The sequence below is a fragment of the Asparagus officinalis genome, unplaced genomic scaffold (genome assembly GCF_001876935.1).
Source record: "Asparagus officinalis unplaced genomic scaffold, Aspof.V1 AsparagusV1_Un511, whole genome shotgun sequence".
Lineage (NCBI taxonomy): Eukaryota > Viridiplantae > Streptophyta > Magnoliopsida > Asparagales > Asparagaceae > Asparagus > Asparagus officinalis.
Genome location: NW_017972775.1, coordinates 9,955 through 25,375, shown reverse-complemented (window position 1 = coordinate 25,375; position 15,421 = coordinate 9,955). Strand labels below are relative to the sequence as shown.

General features: G+C 37.7%; 1 pseudogene; it reads left to right on the top strand.

Moving 5' to 3' along the window:
- The first annotated feature begins 2,435 nt into the window (after nucleotides 1-2,435).
- Nucleotides 2,436-3,941, top strand: LOC109827885 (annotated as a pseudogene).
- Nucleotides 3,942-15,421: the final 11,480 nt, after the last annotated feature.

Below are 15,421 nucleotides of genomic sequence, written 5' to 3'. Positions count from 1 at the left end.
CGGCCATGGCCGAGACACCCCTGGGGTGTCTAGGCTTTTCCTAGACACCCCCGGGGGGTTTCGCCACGCCGGGACTCCGTTTAGGTGTATTAGTTGTTTCCCCTGTATATTCTTCGTCCGGATTCGGATTTGAGTGATCCCGGGTGTGTTGGATGCGCGACGAAGAGTTTGACCCGCTCTGGTGATTGTAAAGTGGTCGAGGCATGAAGGGCGTTGTCCTTTTTTGTGAACAGTGCCGGCTTCCCGATTGGTCCGGGTCTTCGTGATTCCGAAGTCCGATCCGCTCATGTAACTCGTCGATTCACTTCAGTCGTTCGTCGACGTCGATTAGGCTCATGTGGATTGGATGGTGACGTTCATCGTCGCTCGTTAACACTGAACCGGTTGTGGAGAACTATAGGCAATTTTTGATGCCTACAGATACCCCCTCCAAAGTGTTCCTGACTCGTTTCTTTTATAGAAGAGGCTGGAATACTTTGGATGTGATTGATCTGGCCTTCAGTCGGCGTAGTTAGCTTCAACTCTTGACTCTTTCGATTTTCGATCTATCCGATGCTTTGACGAATAGCCGAGGTTCTTCCGGCGCTGCGTTTATCGTCTGGCCGTCGTCGGAGTCTCGAGTCTGCAGCTGATGAATTGAGTTTGGCTCGTGTCATTGAGTTGACTTTGAACTACCTCCGCCACATTGTGCTGGCTTAGGGTTTCGGATCCCCGTGTGTTGGCTTTTTATCGCAACGCGTTGACCGGCGTTGACCTAGGGTTACGCGTTGACCGGCGTCCACCCTAGGGTTTCGAATCGTCGAACGTTGACTTCGGTTGCAACGCGTTGACTGGCGTTGACCTAGGGTTACGCGTTGACCGGCGTCCACCCTAGGATTTCGAATCGTTGAACGTTGACTTTGGTTGCAACGCGTTGACTGGCGTTGACCTAAGGTTACGCGTTGACCGGCGCTCACCTTAGGGTTTTGAACCGCGTGGGTTGACTTTCGTCGTCACGTGTTGACTTTCGTCGTCACGTGTTGACTTTTGTCGCAACGCGCTGTCCGGCGTTGACCTAAGGTTACGCGTTGACCGGCGCTCACCTTAGGGTTTTGAACCGCTTGGGTTGACTTTTGTCGTCACGTGTTGACTCTCGTCGTCACGTGTTGACTTTTGACGCAACGCGCTGTCCGGCGTTGACCCAAGGTTACGCGTTGACCGGCGCCCACCTTAGGGTTTTGAACCGCGTGGGTTGACTTTCGTCGTCACGTGTTGACTTTCGTCGTCACGTGTTGACTTCTGTCGCAACGCGCTGCCCGGCGTTGACCCAAGGTTACGCGTTGACCGGCGTCCACCTTAGGGTTTTGAACCGCTTGGGTTGACTTTTGTCGTCACGTGTTGACTCTCGTCGTCACGTGTTGACTTTTGACGCAACGCGCTGTCCGGCGTTGACCCAAGGTTACGCGTTGACCGGCGTCCACCTTAGGGTTTTGAACCGCGTAGGTTGGCTTTTGTCGTCACGTGTTGACTTTCGTCATCACGTGTTGACTTTTGATGCAACGCGTTGTCCGGCGTTGACCTAAGGTTACGCGTTGACCGGCGTCCACCTTAGGGTTTTGAACCGCGTAGGTTGGCTTTTGTCGTCACGTGTTGACTTTCGTCGTCACGTGTTGACTTTTGACGCAACGCGCTGTCCGGCGTTGACCCAAGGTTACGCGTTGACCGGCGCCCACCTTAGGGTTTTGGTTGGCTTTTGTCGTCACGTGTTGACTTTCGTCGTCACGTGTTGACTTTTGTCGCAACGCGCTGTCCGGCGTTGACCTAAGGTTACGCGTGGACCGGCGTCCACCTTAGGGTTTTGAACCGCGTAGGTTGGCTTTTGTCGTCACGTGTTGACTTTCGTCGTCACGTGTTGACTTTTGTCGCAACGCGCTGTCCGGCGTTGACCTAAGGTTACGCGTGGACCGGCGTCCACCTTAGGGTTTTGAACCGCGTAGGTTGGCTTTTGTCGTCACGTGTTGACTTTCGTCGTCACGTGTTGACTTTTGTCGCAACGCGCTGTCCGGCGTTGACCTAAGGTTACGCGTTGACCGGCGTCCACCTTAGGGTTTTGAACCGCGTAGGTTGGCTTTTGTCGTCACGTGTTGACTTTCGTCGTCACGTGTTGACTTTTGTCGCAACGCGCTGTCCGGCGTTGACCTAAGGTTACGCGTTGACCGGCGTCCACCTTAGGGTTTTGAACCGCGTAGGTTGGCTTTTGTCGTCACGTGTTGACTTTCGTCGTCACGTGTTGACTTTTGTCGCAACGCGCTGTCCGGCGTTGACCTAAGGTTACGCGTTGACCGGCGTCCACCTTAGGGTTTTGAACCGCGTAGGTTGGCTTTTGTCGTCACGTGTTGACTTTCGTCGTCACGTGTTGACTTTTGTCGCAACGCGCTGTCCGGCGTTGACCTAAGGTGCCACCGCCTCTCTCTCGACGCACATGCTCTTGTCGACGCGGTTCCGGCGATCTTCGACCGGTTCGATTCCGTCACGAAACTCGCCCTCAAGTGCGATCGCCGATCAGATAGCATCAGCAACGATGTGCTCGAGGTCATCTCTCGATGGTGCCCTAATCTCACCAGGTTAAAGCTATGAGCGTGCAAAGAGATCACTTTCGTAGGTATGGCTGCTCTTGCTTCGAACTGTAGGAGTCTGAGGAAGTTTTCTTGCGGGTCTTGCACTTTCGGAGTGAAGGGGGTTGATGCTGTGCTTAGAGGTTGTCCTCTATTGGAGGAGATCTCAATCAAGAGGCTCCGAGGTTCTGCCGATGCTGTTGGGGATTTGATTGGCCCTAGCGCCATTGCGAAGAATCTTAGATCTGTTTGTTTGAAGGAATTGTATGATGGGGAGTATTTCGGTCGGATGATTGTCGAATCGCCGAATCTTAAAACGCTTAGGCTGTTTAGGTGCTCCGGCGAATGGGATCATGTTCTTGAAGAGGTCGCCAAGAAAGCGGCAGGGATTGTCGAGGTCCACCTGGAGAAACTCCAGGTGAGTGACCGAGGACTGCTCGCTTTGTCTCTGTGTCCTGACCTCCAGGTTCTTCATCTCGTAAAGACTCCGGAGTGTACCGACCTAGGGTTGATTTCGGTTGCGGGAAAATGCAGGCTTTTGAGAAATCTGCATATCGATGGATGGAAAACTAATCGAATTGGCGATCAGGGTCTAATGGCCGTGGCAAAACGTTGCCCTAATCTGCAAGAACTGGTCTTGATCGGTGTCAATCCGACTTCGACTAGCTTAGGCCTTCTCGCTAGTAACTGTAGAAATCTAGAAAGGTTGGCTCTCTGTGGAAGCGAGACATTTGGGGATGCTGAGATTTCTTGCATTGCTTCAAAGTGCGTTGCTCTGAAGAAGCTTTGCATAAAAGGGTGCCCGGTTTCTGATCAAGGGATTAGGGCCCTTGTGGAAGGATGCCCTAATCTGATAAAGGTGAAGGTTAAGAAATGTAAGGGAGTAACGCCCGAGGGTGCACATTGGTTGAGAGCTAGTAGAGAAACTTTGGCTGTTAATGTAGAGTCAATGGTGCAGATGGAGGTACAAGACGCAAACTTAATTGAGAGCGGGATGATGGAGATCGTAGCGGGGGATCATGTTCTTGGACTAGCCGAGCAGATTGCTGCCATTGATATTCCTTCGACCAGCAAGGGTCGATCTTCACCGTGGAAAAACTTCTTGGCTTCAATTTTGAGGAGATGGGGCCATGGGAGCAGCGGTAGTGGAAGCAGTGGTAGTCTACCTATCCGATCAAAGGAAAGAAAATAAGTCTTAGTTTTTGCTTTGATATGCCCTTTAATTCTTGTTTACTTCAGCAGCAGTGTTATTGTTATTTCAGTTAGCCGCTTATGCTTTCCTTTGGAATGGGTTTGCTGGTAGTTTTACTGTTTGAAGAAGATGCAAAATATTTTCATCATCATTTATTAGCATCCATAATTGTTCATTGCCTAATTCATTCTTATAACGTTGCTGAAGCAGCAGTGATATTGTTATTTTAGTTAGTTAGCCGCTTATGCTTTCCTTTGGAATGGGTTTGCTGGTAGTTTTACTGTTTGAAGAAGATGCAAAATATTTTCATCATCATTTATTAGCATCCATAATTGTTCATTGCCTAATTCATTCTTATAACGTTGCTGATTGAAGTAAGATCTAGTGTTTATATCTTTATAACATGAATTCATTTTATTTACCTGTGTCAGATAGCAAACATTAGTGTGGTACTGCTACTTTGTTCATAGTGCCAATTCACATGAAGATATATTTTGTAGTCGGCTGTTTTTTACCCTAACCAGGAATCACAACCAATATATTTTGTAGTTGGCTGGTCTCAAGAATGATTGTTACTGACCTTTTTATTACAGATTATAAAACATGGAACGGATATAATATACCTATAACTATTTCATATTCGTTTGATCATCTAAAACTTTTAAGTTTATGACGATTGAGTCTGGACATTTTGAGTAAGGAGCATCTAGTGAATTTTTATGCTTTGTTTTTGGATTTTCATGTGGATTAGAATTAGTTTGAAGTCATAACATAAAACTGGGCCAGGACTGAACCTAACCCAAGTTCAGGTTAATTTATGATTGACAAAAATTTGGCTAATTTTGGCCTAGTTCTTTTTAGGCCAAAAATAGGCCTTAAAACCAGTTTAGTGTTGGACCAACACCCCCTTGTTCCACCTCTAAACTGGTTTAGAAAAGATGTAGGATTAGGATTGAAACTGGCATAATTTTTAGATGATTGCCAAACACACCTAGGATCGGTTTGGCAACTTCTTAAAACTGGGCCAGGTTTAATCCTGGTCCAGTTATAGAGTATTTCTTTGATTGGCAAAAACTAAAAACTGAGCCAACAATGGTCCAGTTTGTCGTAGCTCAACTTTGGGGCTCAACTTTGGGGTTTTAAACAGGTTTAGTTGTGGACTGGGGCGAGCTGGTTCATAACTAAACTGGTTTTATCCATAGCAAATTATAGAGCCAAACTCGCCCCATTTTCAATGAATTGCCAAATACACGCTAAGGTTTAACAAGTAACATTTTCTGTAACAATTTGGTTATCTGTTGCGATCAAATGTCACTATCAAACTTAAAATAAGTAAGGTCTAGTGTCTTAATAGAGACTTTTACTATTCTACATATTCAAAGTCAAGGACTTTGGAGAAAAAAGAAGCAGAAGTGTTGGCCAGAGGCTTGCCAAGTTGCTACGATATGTTTTGGTTGCTATGCTATCTTGCCGTCTCTTTTGTGTCCACTGTCCACTTGATTTTCCTCTTATGACACGCTCAATAATCTTTAGCTTGGCTTTGTCAAGCAGGACCTTATCATAATTTAAGAGTTCAAGTCTTTCATTTCACAGAACATGGTTATCTTATATTGTAAAAATGATTTAGAAGCACATACAGTGTGGTTTTTTTTGAATAATAAAATAATTTCAAATTTCAAATTTCTTTTGCTCTTTAAGTTTATACTTTGTACATGTTGGAAGATTGATATTTGCTGTAATATTTCATCATGTCAGTGTAGGTTTGGTACCATCTTGTATTAACATTTCACTAATGAGAGGTGATAGTCTTTTAATTTGCATATTCCATTATTCCATTATCTTAGAGTAGTATTTATGATTCTTATATGTTTGCATCTTATTGTTAAATGGGGAACTTAATAATATGCACTTTTCTTTAACTATATTCGCATGTTTATACATAGTGATGACTGCTTATTAAAACTTTATTTGCAAATATCCTGGTTGTTTATATTATGTTTTCTCTCCAGATACCTCTTCTGTACCAAATGTATCATTTAAGTGTTCTCAGGATCCAATAATCTTTATGTGGTACTGCTGTACTAATTCAGGGTTAATTCAGAATGCAATAGCATCACAAAGTTAATCTTCCCCAGCTGTTTACTATTATTGACCTAACTTTATGTAGTTTGTAGTAGGAATAGTTTACTTTTCAAACGCTTGAACTGCAATTGCTGGGAATATTCACGATTCAGTCAGAATCATTGCCACGCAACCTAGTGAAGTTTCTTAAGAACTCAAAAATGTTTCTATTTGACAAACTTGGTGAATTTAAAAAAATGTTTCAGTGTGTTATCGTTGATCAAACATTGTATAGTTGCATCCATAGATACATGACAACTTGGTAGGTCTTCAGGGCAATATTTCTGGAACAAAGTTGGCCATATCTTCTGTATCCCTTCAATAAGATGCCGTCATCATATATAAACGATCATATGAATTTACTTCTTTGACCAATTTTGTGGCATTTATTAGATTATTGATGATGAGGGTTTGATGGTTTATTTTGTTGTAAGCATACGTGATGATGTGATATTTCTTGGATATGGTTACCACTAAAATTCTTTTACATTTTTCGTTAGGCTTAGAGCCGTATAGTCAATTATGTAGCATGTAGCACAGAGGCTGTCATACTCAATTTTTAGACGGTTTAAGCAAATGAACGATACTTCCTTCGAGTATAGCGTTGGTAGATGACTAATATGAATGTCTTCATCAACTGTTGCAGCTTTACTTATCCTAGAGTTTGAAGATGTTACTGATTATGTTCATGTTTTATGATGTGGTTTTGTATGGTTCATGTAAATGCTACTCGTTAACTTATTTGATAAAATTATATCGATCTGGAAATGAATAAGCTTTGTGAAAATGCATGATGGAAATCATGGAATGAACTTATTGTTGAATATTTTCCAGTGCTGAGAAGAAAAATATTTATCAGAGAAAAAGGAGCAGTTGGCAGAGTGTTTGTTTATATGTTCAAACATTGGCAGGGTGTTTGTTCTGGAGATCAGTTCATCAGGCTGTCTCTGCTGCTTCTATGCGATCTATTGTAAAATTCTATTTCATACATATTCAGTTCAGTTTGCACGTTGGTTTAGTCTTTGACCAACAGATACTACGCCTGTAATAAAGTGTAAGCAGAATAAAATTTTATATAGTTTACATATGATTTTCATTATACAATGCCAAGAAAATATCATGAAAGTTTTCCTTCGTTTGGTTTAAATTGATCTTGTTCCATATCATTATGTTGATATTCTACTATCGTATTTGTTGATGTTAAGTGATCACACAATCAATTATATCCCTAGTTGGGTGGGGGTGAAGTTGATGAGAAACTGTTTCCTTCCTCGAATATCCAGTTCTGAGTTAAGTGGCTGAAGTCTGCACATATAGAAACCCGTGAGAGGACGGGGACCGGTTCTCCCGTGGTTCCTCCGATGGTCAAGTTAGTTGGTGAACTTGAGTGAGAAAAATGAAGAACCTGAGAGTTCTTGTGTGTGCAGTATAATTTGCAGATGTAGCTCAGAAAGTGGCGTTTTGTGCATTAAGTCAGAAGAAGGTTTTTGTTAGAATAGTACATCGTATTTATATTGATGGTATAAGGGTAGAACCGTTATTGTGACCGGGCACAGGATGATGGTGAAGAAGTATGGGCTGATGGCTAAGTCAGCTCCTGCTTTACAGGTGTCAGCTGGTGACTGGAGGAGAGATCACCTCAGCATTAAATGTGACATGATCTGAGGCATGGTGGCGTCAACGTGGTTCGATGAGTAATGAAGGCTATCGGGGCTAGAGGTATGATGGCGTCTGCCAAGCATTAAATGCGACATCAACGTTGTGCTAGCGGGAGAGGCTCGAGGTTGAAGTCGTCCTCTAGCTACGCCGAGAAGTAACGCCTTTCGAGTTGTCATCGTGAGGTGTCGAATAGCAGATCGAGTGGGCTCCTTATGAGTAGTCTTCGACAAGAGGGTCGGCTAGTACCTCTTTTCGAGTCGACATGAAGGAATGTCGACTAGGCAAGTCGGCTAGTACCCCTTGTTGGTCTTGGCCGTCAATTTGATTAGAGCATTGCATGCAGAAGTACACGTCCATTGTTAGCAAAGCGCTGCACTTTGGCGATTGAAAACATCATAACAGTATTGGTTATTATTTGTCTTGTATATATATGGAAGTTTTACGGATAGAGCACGTATGGAGAGAAATGAGATCACCAAATGAACAATCCACTTTGTGGAAGTTCAGAGGCTATGAATTACACTCATTAAAACGAAACAAATATTCCCATATGCAACTAAGAAGTTACTAATGTGTCAGTTTTTTACAATTTTGGGTATTAAAATATTATTTTTTATAACTTAGGATATTAAAACGTTGTCTTTTTATAATTTAGGGTCGTAAGTACAAATTTGGTGGAAAAAAGGGGTATTTATTTAGGGCCTGTTTATTTGCCCAGAATTAACAATGTAGTGATTTATAAGTAGAGCCCACTTATGCTACTTTCTGAGGAAAAAAAAAAGTTATGTTTGTTTATTAAAAAAACTGCTTCTATCTTTCTTATACTTTGTTGAATGTTGACGTGAGGTTATGTGGCACCTCTATTCCGTATAATTTTTTCCGCTCCTAATGCGTCGAAAGTAGGCCTGAAGTAAGAGATTTCGAGCGTGGGGTCCGCGTGAACATTGGGTTAGACGTGAAATTAGGGATAGTAGAATCATTAGATTGGCAATCCCCTCTCTCTCTATATATATATTAATATATATACACATTTCAGCTCTTTTGTCTCTTTCGCAAAAAAGCTGGCTCAGGCTTGAATTCGACGTCCTCATAACATAATCCCAAATCGTTATATATATATATATATATATAGAGAGAGAGAGACACACACACACACACAACACACATATATACTTTAGTATATGTATATAGGGTAAAGAAACACAGATAGAAAAGAAACACACTTACAGAGTACGCCTGCCGATTCTTAGAATATAGTCTTTATTATCTTCAATATTATACAAGGTAAACACTCTTATCAATATTATACAAGGTAAATGAAAACAGATAGAAAAGAAACACACTTACAGAGTACGTCTGTCGATTCTTAGAATATAGTCTTTATTATCTTTAATATTATACAAAGGATACACTCTTAATATTACAAGAGGATTTTACAAACTCACAGCACTTTTCTTACAAACTTCTTCTCTTTCCTCAAACTCTGCCTCACACTTCAAACTTTATACATATATATAGACCATCCAAGAAACTTCAAGAAAGATTCTCCATTATTTTCCATTAACGTGGTAGCACATAAAGATGACATGCGTATAATGACATTCATTCATATTATTAACAGTAAGATGCTTTGACTTTTTGAAAAGCTACTTCATAAAGTAACTTTAGATAAGTGAATTCTAGACGGCTCCCTGAGGCTCAATCTAGAATCTTTATCTGCTTATGAAGCTGGGCTTTTACCTTTAAGGTCTGGTGGATTATTGAATATTTCTGTCCAGATATCATCAGGGTCTTGGGTATCTTGAATTGGTGTGTCTTCTTTCATTGAAGACGTATGACTATGAGTCTCACTAGTGTCAAAGGCTTCAACAAATTGCCTTTTAAAATGCTCCAAACATTTTTGTTTTATTTCTGATTCGGAGCTATGAGGGTATTTTCTCCTCATCATTTTCGCAATCTTCATCATTGAATTATCTTGTTTGATTTCTTGAGTCATATGAGACTCCAGTACAGAAGTATTTTTCTATATTATCTCTACAAGTTGTTTTACCTTAGTATCAAGGCACATTCCGTTCCACCATCTGTAGTAATATTTTCTTCTCATAACGGACATATGAAAAGGGATCCAATCACAAATAATAGACTAATTCCAGATCCATGGGATCTCAACTTCAGCAAAGAAGTGTATTAAACACATGCCATCTATAAGCTGGCTTTCGTTCATTCGTGCAAGAATAGGATGGGAATCTACCCAAGAAGAGTATAACTTCATTAAGGGTTCTGGAATAATACCAATTTCAATACCATATGTTTTCCACCATTTATAGAACCAAGTAGGAATGCCCTTTTGAAAGCTTCAGGATAAATTTTTATAAGCCAAGTGTGCTTCTGTTTGGGATAAGAATATCTCATTAAAGGTCTGTTTATAGTCCCAATAATTGAAGTTATAAACTTCTTTTGTATTTTAAACTCTTACAAGTGGCAGCTCCTGATTAGGATTTAGTGCCCAATTTCTATGAAGTATAACTTCCTGAATAATGCATTTACTGAAGCTTGGAGGGACATTATGATTATCTGTTGTCCAAAAATACATAATTTCCATGCCCTTTTGCATCAATAGAGTCTTCATCCAGGCTCTTGGTTTTAAAGATAAAGTTGGATAATATGTATCCTGCAGATATCTCTGCCTTAATTTTTCTGGATCATTCATTAAGGGAACATCTTCTTGTTCTAGATACAGAACAATATCAGACTGAGGTTTTTCAACACATTCTGTCTCTTGCTTTACTATAGAAGTAAAGGGTTCAGGAGCTTGTTCCTGTGTAATAAGATCATTTATGCCTTTATAAAAGGCTTGAGATGGATGCGAAGAATTATGTTTCTTCGAAATAGTACGCCATGAACTAGGCTGACATGGAGTATAACTTCTTTCTAAACTAGTTTGGCCTATAAGGCCTGAACTGGTAGTTGGGCTTGGGCCTCCTCTCCCCCTCCCTGTAAAGGAGGGATTACTCCGTCTCATTTGTACCCTGTAAAAATTCACGTGTTGAAAAATCAGGAAGGTGATTATAATCCCCTTTAATATACTCAATTTTAAATTGATACATGGCTAATTCAGCTTGCCATCTGGCAAATATTTGTTTAGAGACTAAGTTTTTCACATCTTTTTTAATAATACTTTTAGCAGAACTGCAATCAATTCTTAGTAAGAATTCTTGATTTAAGATATCATCTCGAAATTTAGAAAAGCACTTAATAATTGAAAGCATTTCTTTTTTAATTGTGGAATAATTAAATTGGGCTTTATCCCATTTACCAGAGGTAAAACGAACTAACTGTTCTTTATTGGTTTGGGGATCACCTTGTTTTAATATGTCATCATAACCAATATTAGATGCATTTGTTTTAACTATTTTGAACCAGTGAATATTTGCAAGATGAATGCAAGGTAAGCATTTAACCTTTTGTTTAATTCTTTTCACAGCAGCAGTATGTTGCTCAGTCCAAGGCTTAGCATTCTTTTTAAGCCTATCATATAAAAGGACTGTGTCTTGTGCTAGATTTTTACAATTATCTGCTACATAGTTTAATGCACCTAAAAAGCGCTGTAGCTGCTTAGTGTCAGTTATTTTATCAGGAAATTTGGATGCAAATTCTATACTTCTATCAAAAGGAATCGTGGTTCCTTTTTCTATATTATAACCCAAAAATCTAATCTGAGTTTGAAATAATTTCATTTTAGGGGCAAATATAGCTAACCCATTTTTAATGGCTAAATTTCTAAATGCTTAACATGTTGATCAAAAATATGAGAAAAAATCAAAATATCATCTATATATGACAAGATAAAATCCGTATAAGGAATAAAAATTCTATTCATAATATTTTGAAATTCAGAAGAGGTGTTTTTAAGCCCAAATGGCATAACATTCCATTCATAATGTCCAAATGGGACAACAAAGGCAGTTTTATATTTATCCTTTTCTTCTATTTGGATTTGCCAATAGCCTGATTTTAAATCAAACTTAGAAAAGATTTTGGCATTTGTAATGCGATTTAACAGATCCCTTTTATTAGGAATTGGATATCGGATCCATTTAAGGACAGAATTTAAGGGTTTATAGTTTATAACTAATCGAGGAACTCCTCGTTCTCTTTCAGCTGCATTATTCACATAGAATGCAGTACAGCTTCAAGGAGAATATGATTTCCTTATTATTTTTTCTCTATAAGAGTTTGTATTTCCTTTTTACAAAGATCAAGATATTCTTGATTCATTTGACATGGTCGAGACTTAGTCGGAATATTTTTCTCATTAAAACCTTCTATATAAGGTAAGGAAACAATATGTTGTTTTCTATTCCAAAATGCATTTGGAACATCACTACATATAGTGAGTTTAAATTTATAGTCAATTTGACTTATTAAGTCCTTACGCTTTTTTATTTGTTCTTCAACTTGAACGAATACTACTTCTTTTTTAAGAAAATTAATTTGATTTTCCTTTAATATTATATTTTTGACCTCATTCAGCATTCTAGTTTGAGGATCTGTGATGAATTCAAATATAATTTCTTTATCCTCAAAATGAGCACGAATACCATTAGTGTCAATTTGACTCTGTGATGAATTCAAATATAATTTCTTTATCCTCAAAATGAGCACGAATACCATTAGTGTCAATTTGACTAATTGGCATAATAGTATGTAAAAATGGAGTTCCCAAAATAATATGTTGGGATAAATTTTTGACTAATATACAGGGAGTTGGTATACAAGTCCCTTGCACACATATATGTGCTTGTGGTAATTTATATTTTACCTCTAATTGGTTACCATTAGCACTACTTAAAGTCTGAGTAGTTTTTTCAAAGAATTTGGAAGGAATTATTCCTTTGTTTATGCAGTTTAGATCTGCACCACTATCAACCAGAGCTATAAGATCTGATATATACATTTGTTCAGCTATTACTAAGGTAACATTTATATACCATTTTTTAGAGGTAACTTGTTGCAATATTTGTAACAGTGCATTATTATCAATATCATTATCACTGTGTTCACTATATTGAACTAGAGCATTAGAAGTTTCAGTATCATCTAATCTTGAGAAAATATATTTATTCTCTTGATTTAACTCTTTAACTTCTTTTTTTTCAAGTCTTGTATCTCTTTATTAAGAGATGATAAAGATATATCTTTAGAAGTTTGGGCAATATTTTGCCTTCTTTTTTGAACTTCAGAAAATCTATAGACATTGTCAATATTTGGACTCTTGTCTTTATTGACAAAATTTTTTAATAATTCTTCTTTTAATTCAGGAGATATATCTTCTGATAAAATTTTTGATAATAATTCACTGTTTGATTTAATCATATTAATTGATAGTTTATTCATTTGAACTATGGCTTTTCAATAATCAGCCTCTTCATTGCAATTTTTAATTGCACATTTATAATTTTCTTCTTCCTCAGATTCTGAGGTTGATGATGAATATGATTCATCTTCAGTATCACTGTTAATTACAGATTCTGAGGTTGATGATGAATATGATTCATCTTCAGTATCACTGTTAATTAGAATGTTGTATAGCATTCTTTTAAGACGATTCATCTTCAGTATCACTGTTAATTAGAATGTTGTATAGCATTCTTTTAAGACCTTCGTCTTGTATTTTGTTAATCTTTTTCTTTGTATAACATTTATTGGCATAGTGCCCAATACGGCCACATTTATAACAATGAATTTTATTTTTCTCTTTTTTCACTTTCTTTTTAGCCCTATCTGGCTTTTCTTTTTCTTTTTCTTTAAAGAACTTTTTCTTTTTTTTAAAGAATTTTTTCTTTTTTCCTTTATTAGGAATAACTTCTTTGTCAGCCTTGTAAGGTTGATTATAAACGAATTGTTCGCAAAATTCACCCAATTCTTTACGTTTGGTAAGTCTTTGAGACTTTAATTGATTTTTAAGCTTTAAATCATTGCATAAAGCTAAGCCTTCTTTAATACAGGCGTTTGACAAATACCCATATGATAGATTGTCGTAGGGAATATATCCCCCATATTCAGCTCGAATTTTATTCCGAACTCTTTCAGCAAATAATATGGGTAGGCCATCTATGAATTTATCTTTCCAATGTGAGCTATTAGCATCACTTAGAGACATAACTCTGCTTAAATAAGTATCTTTATACCATCTATAATGGGTCAAAGATAGACAACGAAAATTTTGTAATAGTGTCCTTATTCTTTCACCTTCATCAAGATAAGCACCAGTAAAATGGTGAGCTATAGATAGCACTAAGGTATATACAGCATCTTCTCGCTGTATTCCATTTTTAATTTTTGTTGCTCCTAAAATTTCATTACGAGCATCAGCAGAGAGATAATTATCCCACCATCCTTTAAGGATGCCAGTAAAGCCACATGTTATAAATAAGGCTATATTTTTTTTATTATTACCATTTTGTTTACATATAGTACTATACATCAGCATTCGATGTATAGTGGCATTAACTTAGGTGTCGGATAACCCATCTATATTCCATTCGTAGATATGTCTACCATTATAATCTGCCTGTAGAAAGGCATCATTTTCTTCAAATAATACATCTGTTGGAGTAAGTTGTTTATAATAGTACATTTCCAGTCTTTCTTTGGATAATTTTTTATTTTATTTATTTCTGTAAAGTTATTCTCTACAGCCAGTAATTCAGTTAGAGGTATATCTCCAGAACTATCTGATTTATCAGATGAACTATCTTCTTCAGATATATCCAAAGATGGTGATGCTTCATTAAGTGTATGAATTCTAGCATGAGTTAATTTATTAGCTAGAATATCTATGATTTCAGGTGTTATTTCACTATCTCTTTTAAACCCTGAAATTTCAACTGGAGGTTTAATATTAGTTTGTTCTAATTTTTTAGAAGAACTTTTTGATTTTTCTAACAGTCTTAATGATGGTATAACATCATTAATTTTATTTAATAATTTTTCTAAAGCATCTTCAATTCTTATAAGTTGATCTCCTATTGTTTGAAGATGAATATTAGTATAATTATTTTGTTTAATGATTCTACATAATTCTCTCATATGATTTTCATTAAGATCATTAGGCTTTATAAAAGCTGCAGCCTCTATAGTAGAGGGGTGAACATCTTTTAGCTGTAACGGGTCAATTGGAGGATAAGCCGACCTTATAATTTTACCTGTAGTGGTTTTCCACTGTTTTAAATGATCTTCCAAAACTCCTATTTGAGTTTCTTGTCTACAGATATACTGTTTTAAAAACCATGGAATAAAAAACTTAAATTCTTGTTTTAATTTAAGTTCCGCATAATATTTATCTACCCAGTTTAACTGGTCTTTTTTTGAAAAAATTTTAAAAAACCATTTTCGAAAAGCTTGATGTTTTTCTAGGTAAAATTCTTTATTTAGAATTTCCCTTTCTAAACTTCCTTTTTCAAAATTCATTAATTCATTCGAAAACTCATCTCCGTATTAGGAGGAGAAACTTTATCCTTATATAAAGGATGAGGAATATTATTATCGGATATATTAATCCCTTGAACAGAACTGGTTCTATAACATTCAGATCGAGATAATGAATTTCTGGCAGATACTGCCATGTCAGATATTCTGACAGTTCTAGATGGATTAAATGTTATTTCTACTTCTCCATCTGTAGTTTGCACAATTTGATCAATATCTTGATTAATAATAGGCAATGGTTGCACAGCATTGGGTATAACCCAGTTTTCGGGAAAATTTACTTTATCCCATTTTACCTGTCTATTAACAGCAACATTAGAAGATAAATCATTAGATTCTACCAGAAAAGTTTTACCTGGTTTAG